The sequence below is a fragment of the Solanum tuberosum genome, unplaced genomic scaffold, assembly GCF_000226075.1.
Source record: "Solanum tuberosum cultivar DM 1-3 516 R44 unplaced genomic scaffold, SolTub_3.0 scf00033, whole genome shotgun sequence".
Taxonomy (NCBI): domain Eukaryota; kingdom Viridiplantae; phylum Streptophyta; class Magnoliopsida; order Solanales; family Solanaceae; genus Solanum; species Solanum tuberosum.
The window spans coordinates 716,324-729,749 of record NW_006238959.1 but is presented as its reverse complement, the minus strand read 5'-3'; positions in this window follow the sequence as shown (position 1 = coordinate 729,749).

The following is a 13,426-nucleotide window of genomic DNA, read 5'->3' as shown; positions in this document are numbered from 1 at the left end:
AACCTATATAAAGTATTTTAAGTCATTTATCACCCTAACTAAGTCATTTAGAATCAAAACCCCAAATCACTCCTCTCACGTATATTTCTCCCTCTAGAAAGAACATCCATTGAAAAGGGCTTGAACAAAGGTTCCATTGCTAAAGGCTTGTGCTAGGGAATTGATTAAGGTATTCTTAGCTTATCGTCTATGGGTTCTTCCACCCATAGATCCCCCTTAGTAATCCCCCAATTGTGGATCAAAAACCCAATTCAAACTATAGTTCTTCTTACATTGTGGGTAGGATGTGGGTATGATTCCAATCTAGTGGATAGTACCTAATTATGATTGATTTAGATTTTTTTTAGTGATATTATGATGAATTCGTGTATTTTTTATGTTAAACCCTACTATAAATTGATGAATGTGATATTTGTGGGTTGATGCCATTAGAGGTGAAATTGAAGGTTCATGAGTGACCTTCTTGAATTAATGGCATGAGTAGTAATTGTTCAAGGTTAGGAACACATAATCATGAATTGAACTAAACCTAATTGAATATGATTGATATTGACTTGTAAGGTTGGAATTTAACCTTTAAGGTGAATTATGGCTAGAATCACCTAGTAATGAATAAAGTACTGAATGCCTTGTAATCTAGGTTCATAAGATGTTGCTATATTGTATAGTTGTTAAGAGTGAAGACTCATAATTATGAATGTTGATCACTAGGGATTTAGAGGGAAGCTAATATGACCAACTTTAACTGTTAAGGCTTTGAGAGTAAAGTCTAATGAGGATAGAAGTCCAATGGATGGATTTTTGGTGAAAGCCCTATACACACCTAATCTACTTTATGAATTCTTGAAGTATGAAGTGATAGAATCACTTGAACATGAATTGATTGTCAAGGACATATTTCCCTGAGACATGAGTGTTAAGCAAGGCTTAACAAGTAAACCTTGGAGTGTGTGATTGGATCCAAGTGGATATTGACAATGAGATGGAGTGTCACACTAGAAAGGGTCCGGGGTGCAAGTAGAAAGGAGAACCACACCTAGTTGATGTGAGGACTATCCAAGTTAAAGGGGGGAACTCTTACGTAGTAGAGTGTGGGTTTTCCCAAATTTAGGTCTCATGATATGGAAGCCTTCACATAGTTGAATTAAGGTTTCTAGTAGCAGTCTCCATATCCAATGAACTTAGACATGCTTGAAGAAGCATCTCATGGTGTTCTAAAGCATAATTGAACTAAGACTTACTGAATGAAGTACCTCAAAGTGTTCAAGAGTATAAATGGACTTAGACATGCTTAGAGTAGTATCTCATAGGGTCCATGCTAATGAGGAACCTAGATATGCTAAAAGTAGTATCTCAAAAGGTTCAATCTAATAATGAACTAAGATGTGCTTAAGAGAGTACCTCCTGGTGTTCTAAAGTAAAGAGAGGTACTAGTTTCAAAATCAAGTAGTATTAGTATGAGGACCTAAAAGTAGTACTTAGCATGAGTAGTATTATGGGATGCTATTTGTGCATTGCACAAGTATGACTTAGGGTCATTCAAGAAAGGGTTCTTATGAGGGATGTAACTTATGATAGGGTTGTGCTATAGTTTCCTTCTATGATATGTTTGACCAAGGATGGTAGTTCCTTTGTCCATATGAAGTAAGCTTAAGAGTGAGACTAAAGGATAGCTAGTATGACTATGTTGACACCAAGGTTATACTTAGTGTGAATGGTATTATGGGATGCCTTTCATACATTTCACAAGTGTGCATTGGGGTTACTTAGGAGTATGGTGCACTTATGGTAGAAAAGCTTGAAGACTTAGACCATGTATGTAGACTATGATTAAGATGCCCAAGAAGGGATACTTGGCTTGGGTGGTATTATGAGATGCTATTCTTGCTTTGCACTCGTATGCTTTTGAGGTTACTTGAGAATGGTGCTATAATGGTATAGATGACTAAGAGTCAAATTATGCTTATATGATTATGATGTATCTCCTATGATCATTTATTATGTCTTATGTTGACTTATGATTCTATGATGCTTATGTTGGAGATTATGCTATGATTATGTTATTGTCTCTTATGTTTATGTCTTATGTTGACTAACCATTTTGAGATGCTTTTATGTTTTGTGCTAGCTTTCATACTTGGTACATTTTGTACTAACGCATATTGCCTACATTCTAATCAAATGTAGAGTTTTAGAGTTTGAGTTTCCTTTGGAGGATAGTTTTCTACAAATGCAAGAAGAGTTGAAGAATTGGTGAGCCCTCATAGCTTCAAGGACAAACCATTATGTTCCTTTATGTCTTTTCCTTATTTTTTAGACATTTATGTGGGCTGCGTCCCAAGTCTTTTATTCAAGAGTTTAAATAGATGGTTTGAGACAAATATGTAGTAAAGACTTCCGCTTGTTTATGTAAAATGTTTTCGATTGTGTTGTTTTAAAGAAGTTTTAAATTTTTCCGTACTTTTCTAGTATCTTATGTGATGATTATGCTAAGGGCTTGTATGAGACCCCTTCGGGGTCAAGTACGCCATGTTACGTCTAGGGGGTACCCTTAGGTCGTGACAAACTTGGTAATCAGAGCACAAGGTTTAGAATGGTTCTAGGATTGTCTCAAACCACGTCTAGTAGAGTCTTATTCATGAATGTGAAGCGCGCCACCTTTATGAATAGGAAGATATTGGATGTTTAGGAAATCTCATTTCTTCATTCTCTAAGTCATGCTATCGGGTTTAGATCTAGTAGGTGTTTCTCCTACACTTTGCCCTATGGTTTTTCAGGTTAGGGCTTATACTAGGGCTTATGCTAGGAGAGATGAGGAAGATAATAGAGAGCAAGAAGTTCCTCTCCAAGTTCCACCTCAAGTTCCTCCTCAAGTTCTAAATAACCCTTCGGTGGAGAATGTCACTCTTGTGGATTTTAAGGCTTCTATGCAATTGTTGGCTCAAGCCTTGAAGACGCAAGCCAATAGAGATGTTGTGGTTCCAGCAAACCCAATAAAGGGGATGGGTGCTTATAGGGTAAGAGAGTTTTTGAGGATGAACCCTCTGGAGTTTTATGGCTCCAAGATGGAAGAAGATCCTGAAGGTTTATAAATGAGGTGTATAAGGTGCTTGCCATCATGGGTTTGACTATGGTATAGAAAGCGGAACTAGTCGCTTATCAATTTAAGGATATAGCTCAAATATGGTATGAACAATGGAAAGATAGTAGGCCGGTAGGAGCGGGCCCCTTAGAATGGGAAGGGTTCAAAGAAGTATTCCTAGATAGGTTCTTTCCCCAAGAGTTGAGGGAATGAAAGATGCAAGAATTCATTAACCTTCGTCAAGGAGGTATGAGTGTGAATGAGTATGCTCTTAAGTTCACTCAACTATCCAAGTATGCTCCAACTTTAGTGGCGGACTCAAGGGCTAAAATGAATAAATTTGTGATGGGAGTGTCTGAATTGATAGAAAATGAGTGTCGTTCGGCAATGCTTATCCCTAGTATGAATATTTCAAGTCTCATGGTTCATGCCGAACAAATTGAGCAGTAAAAGCTCAAGAAAATGAATAGTGAGGCAAAGAGAGTTAGAACCAATGATGGGAACTTTTCTAATGCTAAGTCCGATGGACAAGGTAGGCCTAGGACCAAACCAAGGTATGATTCTTCCAACACCCCTAGGTTTGACAAAGAAAAGTGTAGTGGGTCTCCTTTTCCCAAGCCTACTTGCATCGAATGTGGAAGGAGTCACTATGTAAGTGCCTAGTGGGCATGGATGGTTGCTATGGGTGTGGAAAGGATGGGCACAAAGTGAGAGATTTCCCGGTTCTTAAGGCTAAAGGAAGAGAGGGTAAGAAAGTTGACTCTAGCGGTGTTGATGAGGAGCCTCAAAAGAAGAATAGATTTTATGCCCTCCAATCTAGAGAAGATCAAGAGTGATCTCCTCATGTCTCTTCCGGTATGTTTTTTATGCTTTAGCAAAATTTCCGGATTTCTTGTCTTTTGTGACTTGTTATGATGGACTTGAAGTTGTCTTTAATATGAATGATGCTTCATTGTTGCCTTATGTTATGAATTATGTTTAGAAAAACTTGTGGAGACTTACTCCCAAGGGGGAGATATTGTGCCTATCTAAGGAGGTCATTATGTGATTACGTGCTTCCATGATGTCCTTATATGCTTGTTCATGAAAAATGCTTAGGTCTTGTTAGAAATGACTTATACACATTGTTTTCCTCATGTTGTAGTGCATTGACTAGAGTTGTATATAGACTTCATGAGATGATTATATGAGCATGCTTTAGTTTTGGAGTTGAAAGATTCCTCCTTAAAATGAATGCATTTCGAGAGTTAAATTGCATATGGGAACCATGAGAGTATGATGAGCATGTTATGGCTAGGAGATGGTAGTTCCTCCTTGAACATGACTAGTTATGAGAAGTTCTTGCATGAATAGGTAGTTAGATGAAGTTCCTACTTCCTTGTTGTTGCATTGAGTATGTTTAATAGGAGTTGAAGTTTTCCTCCTTGTTTATGTGCATTAGATATGTTGCATGCATGATGGGTTGCTAGTCTCGTGTCGTTCCTATAAGAAGTGTTTAGAATCGTTATTCGAGGACGAATGTTCCTAAGGGGGATATATTGTAACGCCCCGGAAATTAGTAGACTAAACTAGAGCCAAAAGCTAGGGTTCTTGAGTGTGATGTATGAGGAGTGGAGTCGTAGATGAGAGTTTACGTGTTTAGAATGAGAGGTTAGAGGTTGAACGTCAAGGTACGTGTTAAACCTCGTAGCAGACCATTTAGAGTATGGTTGAGCATGGGAAGGGCAAGTGCCAAGGCAAAAAGGGCAAGCCTAATCCAAGGGGCCAATGCTGCCCAACCTTGGCAAGCTACTACCTAAGGGTCCACAGCCACCTTCACGGTCAGTGGTCTTGACCACAGCCTGTGAAGAGGCTCGTGAAGACCCCTTAGCCATGTGGGAGGTCAAGCCTTGAGGCCTAGCTACTGCCCAAGGGACCACGAGCCACTTCACGACCAGTGGTCATGACCACGGCTCGTGGGACAGCTCATGGTCATGCCTTGGCATTTTAGGAGCTTGGAAAGTGAAGGGAGTCACTGGTCAAGAGACCACGGGCACCACCACGGGCCATGGTGCCCTTGAGGGCCCGCAAAGAGGGGCGTGGTCCCTGGACGGGGGCTGCCAAGTTGCGGGCTTTTTAGTAATTCATTTTTTAATTAGTTTTAAGTGGGGGTCGTTTTGTATTGATTTTATTCACCTATATAAAGTATTTTAAGTCATTTATCACCCTAACTAAGTCATTTAGAATCAAAACCTCAAATCACTCCTCTCTCAAATAATTCTCTCTCTAGAAAGAACCTCCATTGAAGAAGAAGCTGGGGCTTGAAGCTAAGGTCAAGAACAAAGGTTCCATTGCTAAAGGCTTGTGCTAGGGCATTGATTAAGGTATTTTTAGCTTATCATATATGAGTTCTTTCACCCACAGAGCCCCCTTAGTAATCCCCTAATTGTGGATCAAAAGCCCAATTCAAACTAGGGTTCTTCTTACATTGTGGGTAGGATGTGGGTATGATTTCAATCTAGTAGATAGTACCTAATTATGATTGATTTAGATTTTTTTTTAGTGATATTATGATGAATTCACTATGTTAAACCCTAGTCTAAATTGATGAATGTGATATTTGTGGGTTTATGCCATTAGAGGTGAAATTGAAGGTTCATGAGTGATCTTCTTGAATCAATGTCATGAGTAGTAATTGTTCAAGGTTAGGAACACATAATCATGAATTGAACTAAACCTAATTGAATATGATTGATCTTGACTTGTAAAGTTGTAATTTAACCTTTAAGGTGAATTATGGCTAGAATCACCTAATAATGAATAAAGTGATTGAATGCCTTGTAATCTAGGTTCATAAGATGTTGCTATGTTGTAGAGTTGTTAAGAGTGAAGACTCATAATTATGAATGTTGATCACTAGGGATTTAAAGGGAAGCTAATATGACCAACTATAAGTGTTAAGGCTTTGCGAGTAAAGTCTAATGCGAATAGAAGTCTAATGGGTGGATTTGTGGTGAAAGGCCTATACTCTCCTAATCTACTTTATGAATGCTTGAAGTATGAAGTGATAGATTCACTTGAACATGGATTGATTGTCAAGGACATCCTTCCATGAGACATGAGTGTTAAGCAAGGCTTAACAAGTAAACCTTGGAGTGTGTGATTGGCTCCACGTGGATATTGACAATGAGATGGATTGTGTCACAAGAAAGGGTCCGAGATCCAAGTAGAAAGGAGAACCACACCTAGTTGATGTGAGGAATATCCAAGTTAAAGGGGGAACTCTCACGTAGTAGAGTGTGAATTTTCCTAAAGTTAGGTCTCATGAGATGAAAGCCTTCATATAGTTGAGTTAAGATTTCTAGTAGCAATGTCCATGTCCAATGAACTTAGACATGCTTGAAGAAGCATCTCTTAGTGTTCTAAAGCATAATTGAACTAAGACTTACTTAATGCAGTACCTCATAGTATTCAAGAGTATAAATGGACTTAGACATGCTTAGAGTAGTATCTCATAGGGTCCACGCTAATGAGGAACCTAGACATGCTAAACGTAGTATCTCATAGGGTTCAATCTAATAATGAACTAAGATGTGCTTAAGAGAGTACCTCCTAGTGTTATAAAGTAAAGAGAGGAACTAGTTTCCAAATCAAGAAGTATTAGTATGATGACCTAAAAGTAGTACTTAGCATGAGTAGTTTTATGGGATGATATTTACACATTGCACAAGTATGACTTAGGTTCATTCAAGAAAGGGTTCTTATGAGGGATGTAATTTATGAGAGGGTTGTGCTATAGTTGCCTTCCATGATATGTTTGACCAAGGATGGTAGTTCCTTTGTCCATATGAAGTAAGCTTAAGAGTGAGACTAAAGGAGGGTAAGTATGACTATGTTGACACCAAGGTTATATTTAGTGTGAATGGTATTATGGGATGTCTTTCATACATTGCACAAGTATGTTGTGGGGTTACTTAGGAGTATGATGCACTTATGGTAGAAAATCATAAAGGCTTAGACCATGGATGTAGACTATGATTAAGATGCCCAAGAAGGGATACTTGGTTTGGGTGGTATTATGGGATGCTATTCTTGCTTTGCACTCGTATTCTTTTGAGGTTACTTGAGAATGGTGTTATCATGGTATAGATGACTACGAGTCAAATTATGCTTATATGATTATGATGTATCTCCTATGACCATTTATTATGTCTTATGTTGACTTATGATTCTATGATGCTTATGTTGGAGATTATGCTATGATTATGTTATTGTCTCTTATGTTTATGTCTTATGTTGACTAACCATTTTAAGATGCTCTTGTGTTGTGTGCTAGCTTTCATATTTGGTACATTTTGTACTAACGCATATTGCCTACATTCTAATCAAATGTAGGGTTTCGGAGTTTGAGTTTCCTTTGGAGGATAGCTTTCTACAAGTGCAAGAAGAGTTGAAGAATTGGTGAGCCCTCATAGCTTCAAGGACAAACCATTATGTTTCCTTTATGTCTTTTTCCTTATTTTTTTAGTACATTTATGTGGGCTGCGTCCCAAGTCTTTTATTCAAGAGTTTAAATAGATGGTTTGAGACAAATATGTAGTAAAGACTTCCGCTTGTTTATGAAAATGTTTTCGATTGTGTTGTTTTAAAGAAGTTTTAAATTTTTCCGTACTTTTCTAGTATCTTATGTGATGATTATGCTAAGGGCTTGTATGAGACCCCTTCGGGGTCAAGTACGCCATGTTACGTCTAGGGGGTACCCCTGGGTCGTGACATTTTTTATCAAGCAAATTTTGTGGGAAGTGACTAGAAAGAAGTCGATTAATAGATCATAAAAATTCAAAGGATGATTTGGAATGAAATTATCAATCAACTCAAAATTAAAACATCAGTATCTCGTCCCATAAAAGAGGTAGAAAAACAATTAGTGAGAGGCTAAAAGAGAATTACTCACAATTCAAAGGTGGAATAGAAAGTTTTCCTCAAGGAATTTAGAAGTACCAGTGTAAGTCTAAAAAGTAATAACGGAAAATGAGAGAGAGATGGATAGGGAGAGAGAGGGAAAATAGGAGAAGAGTGGAAGCCAGAAAGGAAGATGGAGGAGATTAGCAAATCAACGGTCTTAGGATGAGTATTGGTGTAGATTTACATAGTGCAAATGCGTGTATTGTTAATTCTTTTATATTTTGATCGATTTTTGATAGTTGCATACATTAGAACATGTCTTAGGTTTTAACTTGCATAAGTAAAGGAGTAAAAAACTGGGGAAAAGAATTAATAACAATGATTTGAGGTTTCTAATCCTTTTCTAATAGTAAATATATATTATATAGAAGAGTGAAGAGCAATGACGACCAAGGGAAAATCCGTAAATAACCAAAATCTACAGCTTATTAGCAATTGTACTTCCTGCATAGGAAGTACTGAAATTCCAGAAAAATCACCCAAATTCTACCATATTCTTAAGGCCACGTGGCCATCCACACATTGGAAGAGTAAAACAAAATACACGAACTTCTATAAATGTAGGGCCATTATTGTCTTCAAAGTTTTATCACAATAGTTTTCTTACTTTTTTTTATTATTTTATTTTACTTTACTTATACATATTATATATATATATTATATTAGAACAAGTCTAACAAGAAGCTGCTCTTCGTCGTCATCCTCAAAGGGTAGATTTGTCTTTTCCTTTCTCTAGTTCTCCAAGTGGTGCTTGTTCTTATCTGAATTTAGAGGGTTTCACAGCATTAACAACCATTACGACTTCAACAGTGATTTTTCCTTTGTAAATTCCTCATTTTCTTCTTCCAAATTGGGATTTCCTCTTTCCCATCAGTCTTTTTGGTCGTTCTTCCTGAAGATCTTTTTCAACCTTTCTATTTCAGCCGATCTATCTGATCTATCTATACTTTGTGAGTTCTCTTTTTCCACTTCTACTCGATATTGTTTCTCCGGTGGATTTCATTAGTTGTAACTTGGAGTTTTCTTTCCATGATATTTGATGAAATTTTTGTTTCTTCTGGGTTTACAAATATTTTGAATGTGTAGTTTTGATGTTAGCAAAAGGAAAGCATAGAAAAAAATTTGGAAGGAAAGGATTGTTCTGAGCTTAAACTGATTATACACATGCACTGAACTTTTTGCTTCAACTGTTACTTTAGTTGTAATTTTGGATCTATAGTGTTGGTCGTGGATTCTAAATGAACTCCTAAACTTCAGCTCTTACATTTACCGAAAGTGCAAGTCTTTGATGATGAGCCTCTAGGCTCTAAGTCGTGTTGCTCTCTAATTAGCATAAATGGGAAGTGGTTTTAACAGATTAGCATGTGAATGATGAATATAATATAAAACATTATGCTGCCAGAAAATTCTCCATTGCCAAAACAGAGGAGGTAAGGATTTATGAAATTCAAATTCTAAAAAATACTTACTATTTCTTATAGATATTATAGGTACTTCAAAATTTCAGTCTTTTCCAGAGGATACCAAAAGTTATAAGAAAAATGAACCTAAGATAGAGGAGGAACAGTCTCATAAAATTTGAATCTTTGCACTACTTGGTGGAACAAACAGATAGAGCAAAACAGTTCTAACAAAGTGGTAGATTTTCTCAACACAAGAATTGTTTTCTACGTAACCTTAAAGGCAAAACAAACCATTATCACTTGAAAACCAACGCTACAGGAAATTGGATTTGGCAGGCTAAATTATTATTGGTAGTAGACATTTTGTTCCTGCTAACACTGGTAAAGTTTTCCTCTTAGGTAACAATTTCTTTGCTAACGTATTACTATATAAGATTAGAGATGAAGTTAAGGGATCATTGCCTTTGTCAATTGCTAATTAGAGTATTGCCAGAACAACCAAAGACTGAAGCAACTGTTGCAACACAAACTTGATCTCTGCTCTGAAACCTCCATAATTAAATGAGAGTATCTTATCATTTGTTGTCTCTCTTAAACAAGACACGGCAGGAAAAAGTGATGCATCTATCTCCCTATTATACCTAAAGGTCAACTTCTCAAGGTTAGCCAGTTTTAGGTCATTCAAAGGTAATTAAATCTTGTCCAAATCTGCATAGTTAACAAATCCCATCAATGTGCAGACTATATTTTGATTTAGAGCTTTTCAATATATGTGTCAGGTCAAGTTAAGGCATTTACGTTGAAACAAACGGCTAAGAATCATTTTCCCATTAAAATGTGCAGATATAATGTTTAACACAACTGAATGAAAAATGTTAATCTACTATTCTATCGTGATATTGCTTTCACAAGTTTCTTTACATTCTCTGATTATCTAATACAATATCCTTCTTATTTTACAATCCAAATTTGTTGACCTAATTACATATGTTTCCTGTTATAGTTGTGTCGATGGATAAAAATCCCTCCAGCGTCATCCTCACAAGAAAAGGCACGCCAATATTCAATGGATAGAGCCTCTATTATTAATAATAGGCGACGCAGTATATATAAACAACTCTCATCGGATAAAAAAGAAGCACTTCTTCTTCAACGACGGACAAGATATCAACAATTGAGGAACAAAAATCTCCTCAGTGGTTCTCCCACTCCACTACCTACTGTTCAGCTTCAATTCACTGGACAAAAAGCTGTTGCTATTACAGATATACCGCCTCACCCTGAAACAGGTTTGCTGATATACTGCATAACTGCATAATACTTTATCTCTGACTAAGTGTAGTTATGACTTACTGATGGTTATAAAACCATTGTTCGTGCTGTAGGCGACACCTCTCGCGTTGATACTTCTGGAGTTGTATCGGGTAAAGCAAAAGATATGATTGATTGCCTATCCATCTTTGAAGTAGGTACGTCACAGTAAAATGCTGTTGATATTCACTTTTCTGGAGAATTTTTTTTTAATGTCCCCATTACAACTGTTTCTACAATAGGCTCGATGTCGGCTGCACCCGTTAAACAACACAGCCCAATTGCAACCACTGTGACTACCAAAGGTTTGTCTATTCCCTTTTCCTATTTACACAAAAGTCAGGATTTAAGAGAAATCTTATTCTCTTTTCATTCAAATCATCTTGAATTTAGGTTCTGCATCTCTTGCCCATCAACAATATGATCCAAAGGCAATCACTGACAAAAACAACGGTTCGTCTCTCTAAAAACTTATAGTTATCTTGCTTGCTTAGATGTTCCTCCAGCTTAGCTCTTCTTGTAGCTTATACCCCACTCCCTTGCAATCAATTTACACAGGTAATAGGTTAAGAAGTATATATTGTTGCAATATTAAACAACTCCCCAACAATCCAAGCATTTTAAAGAAAATGCCTTCTTGTGAGTACTGTGCGGCAAAAAGATTTCAGTATGAATCAACAGGATTTTGCTGCAGTAATGGCACCGTTAAATTGGCATCACATGAAATGCCTACAGAATTACTAAATCTGTTGTTAGGAGACACTGCTGAATGCAAACATTTCCATACCTACATTAGAATGTACAATAACATGTTTGCATTTACTTCTCTTGGAGTAAAATATGACAAAGAGCTAGCAAAAAGATACCATGGTATATACACCTTTAGAGTTCAAGGACAAATGTATCATTTCATTGATAATGTATTACCTTCAAATCAACAACCAAGAAATCTACAATTATATATTTATGATGATGATACTGAAATGTTGAATCGTATGGCTTCTTCCAGTAATGCTGATCAATCAGTTGTTCAAAAATTAATGAATATATTAAAGATAAATCCTTACTGTATCTTTCTAAAATCTCTAATGCAAGTTCCGAAAGTACCAAACTTGTATATTGCACTCAACTGTGACTCTACATTAAATCAACAAGTTTATAACCTACCGACAGTCTCAGAAGTGGCGGCAATATGGTTAGACCAACAACCAAACAATAGTAGCTCTACACCACATATTCAAATTTATCCTTGTAGCAACACCAATCAATTAGTCAATTATTACTATGGTTGCTATGATCCTTTACAGTATCCATTGTTATTTCCCTATGGTCAAAATGGTTGGCATTGTGGAATTAAAAGAGTTGAACAGATTTGCAAGAAAAAATATCGATCTCAATGTGAAAATGAACAACTTCCAAGTTTATCAAATATGTGTTCTATTGAGGGACTGCTTGATATAGAAGCTAAAGTACTACAAAAAGGAAAACGAAAAAGAGATGACATCTCTTGTCGTGAATACTATTGTTATAAATTTCAAATGAGACATAATGAAATAAATGGAGTATTACATTCAAGAAGACTTTTTCAACAATACTCAGTTGATGAGTTCATAAAAATTGAAACTCAAAGGCTAGATTTTGTCTCGTGTAATCAGGATTTATTCCGGACTGATCCATTACAAGGGCTTATTGATTTTCATAGACATGGTGACAGAGATGCTTCAAAAGTAGGAAAACAAACATTTCTTCCTGTAAGCTTTACAGGAGGTCCTAGAGATATGCGTCAACGTTATATGGATGCTATTACGTTAGTTCAACATTTTGGAAAACCTGATATATTTTTTACTATGACTTGTAATCCTTCTTGGCCAGAAATAAAAGAATATTTACTGTCAACAGATGAAGCTCAAAATAGACCTGATTTGATTTGCCGAGTATTCAAAGCAAAAGTTGAAGAGCTAAAAACAGATATATTAAAAAAAAACATATTTGGAAAAGTTGTTGCATTTATGTACACTATTGAGTTTCAAAAACGAGGCCTTCCACATGCTCATTTTCTTCTAATTCTTAATGATGATTTCAAATTAATTACTCCCGAATCATATGATCAAGTTGTTTCTGCTGAGCTTCCTGATATAAATGAAAATCCTTACTTACATAAACTTGTTAAAAAACACATCATGCATGGCCCTTGTGGTTATTTAAATCCTACAAATTCATGTATGAAGAAAAAAAGATTTTGCAAATTCAAGTACCCAAAGAATTTTGATGACAAAACAACAAAAGGAAAAAACTCATATGCAATCTATAGAAGAAGAAATACAGGCAAGCATGTCGAGGTTAGAAAACAACTTCTTGACAATTCATGGGTAGTACCTTTTAACCCCTACCTACTATGCAAATTTAATTGACATATCAATGTCGAAGTATGTTCTGATATAAAGGTTGTCAAGTATATCTATAAATATATTTGTAAAGGACACGATAAAATATCCTTTTCTATACGGGAGGATGATACAAATGTTGAAATAGATGAAATAAAAGAATATCAATCTGCTAGATGGGTATCTGCACCAGAAGCTGTATGGCGTTTATTTGCTTTCCCCATTAGCGAAATGAGTCCATCTGTTTATCATCTTCAACTGCACCTCGAAAACCAACAATTTGTTTCTTTTAAAACAGCTGA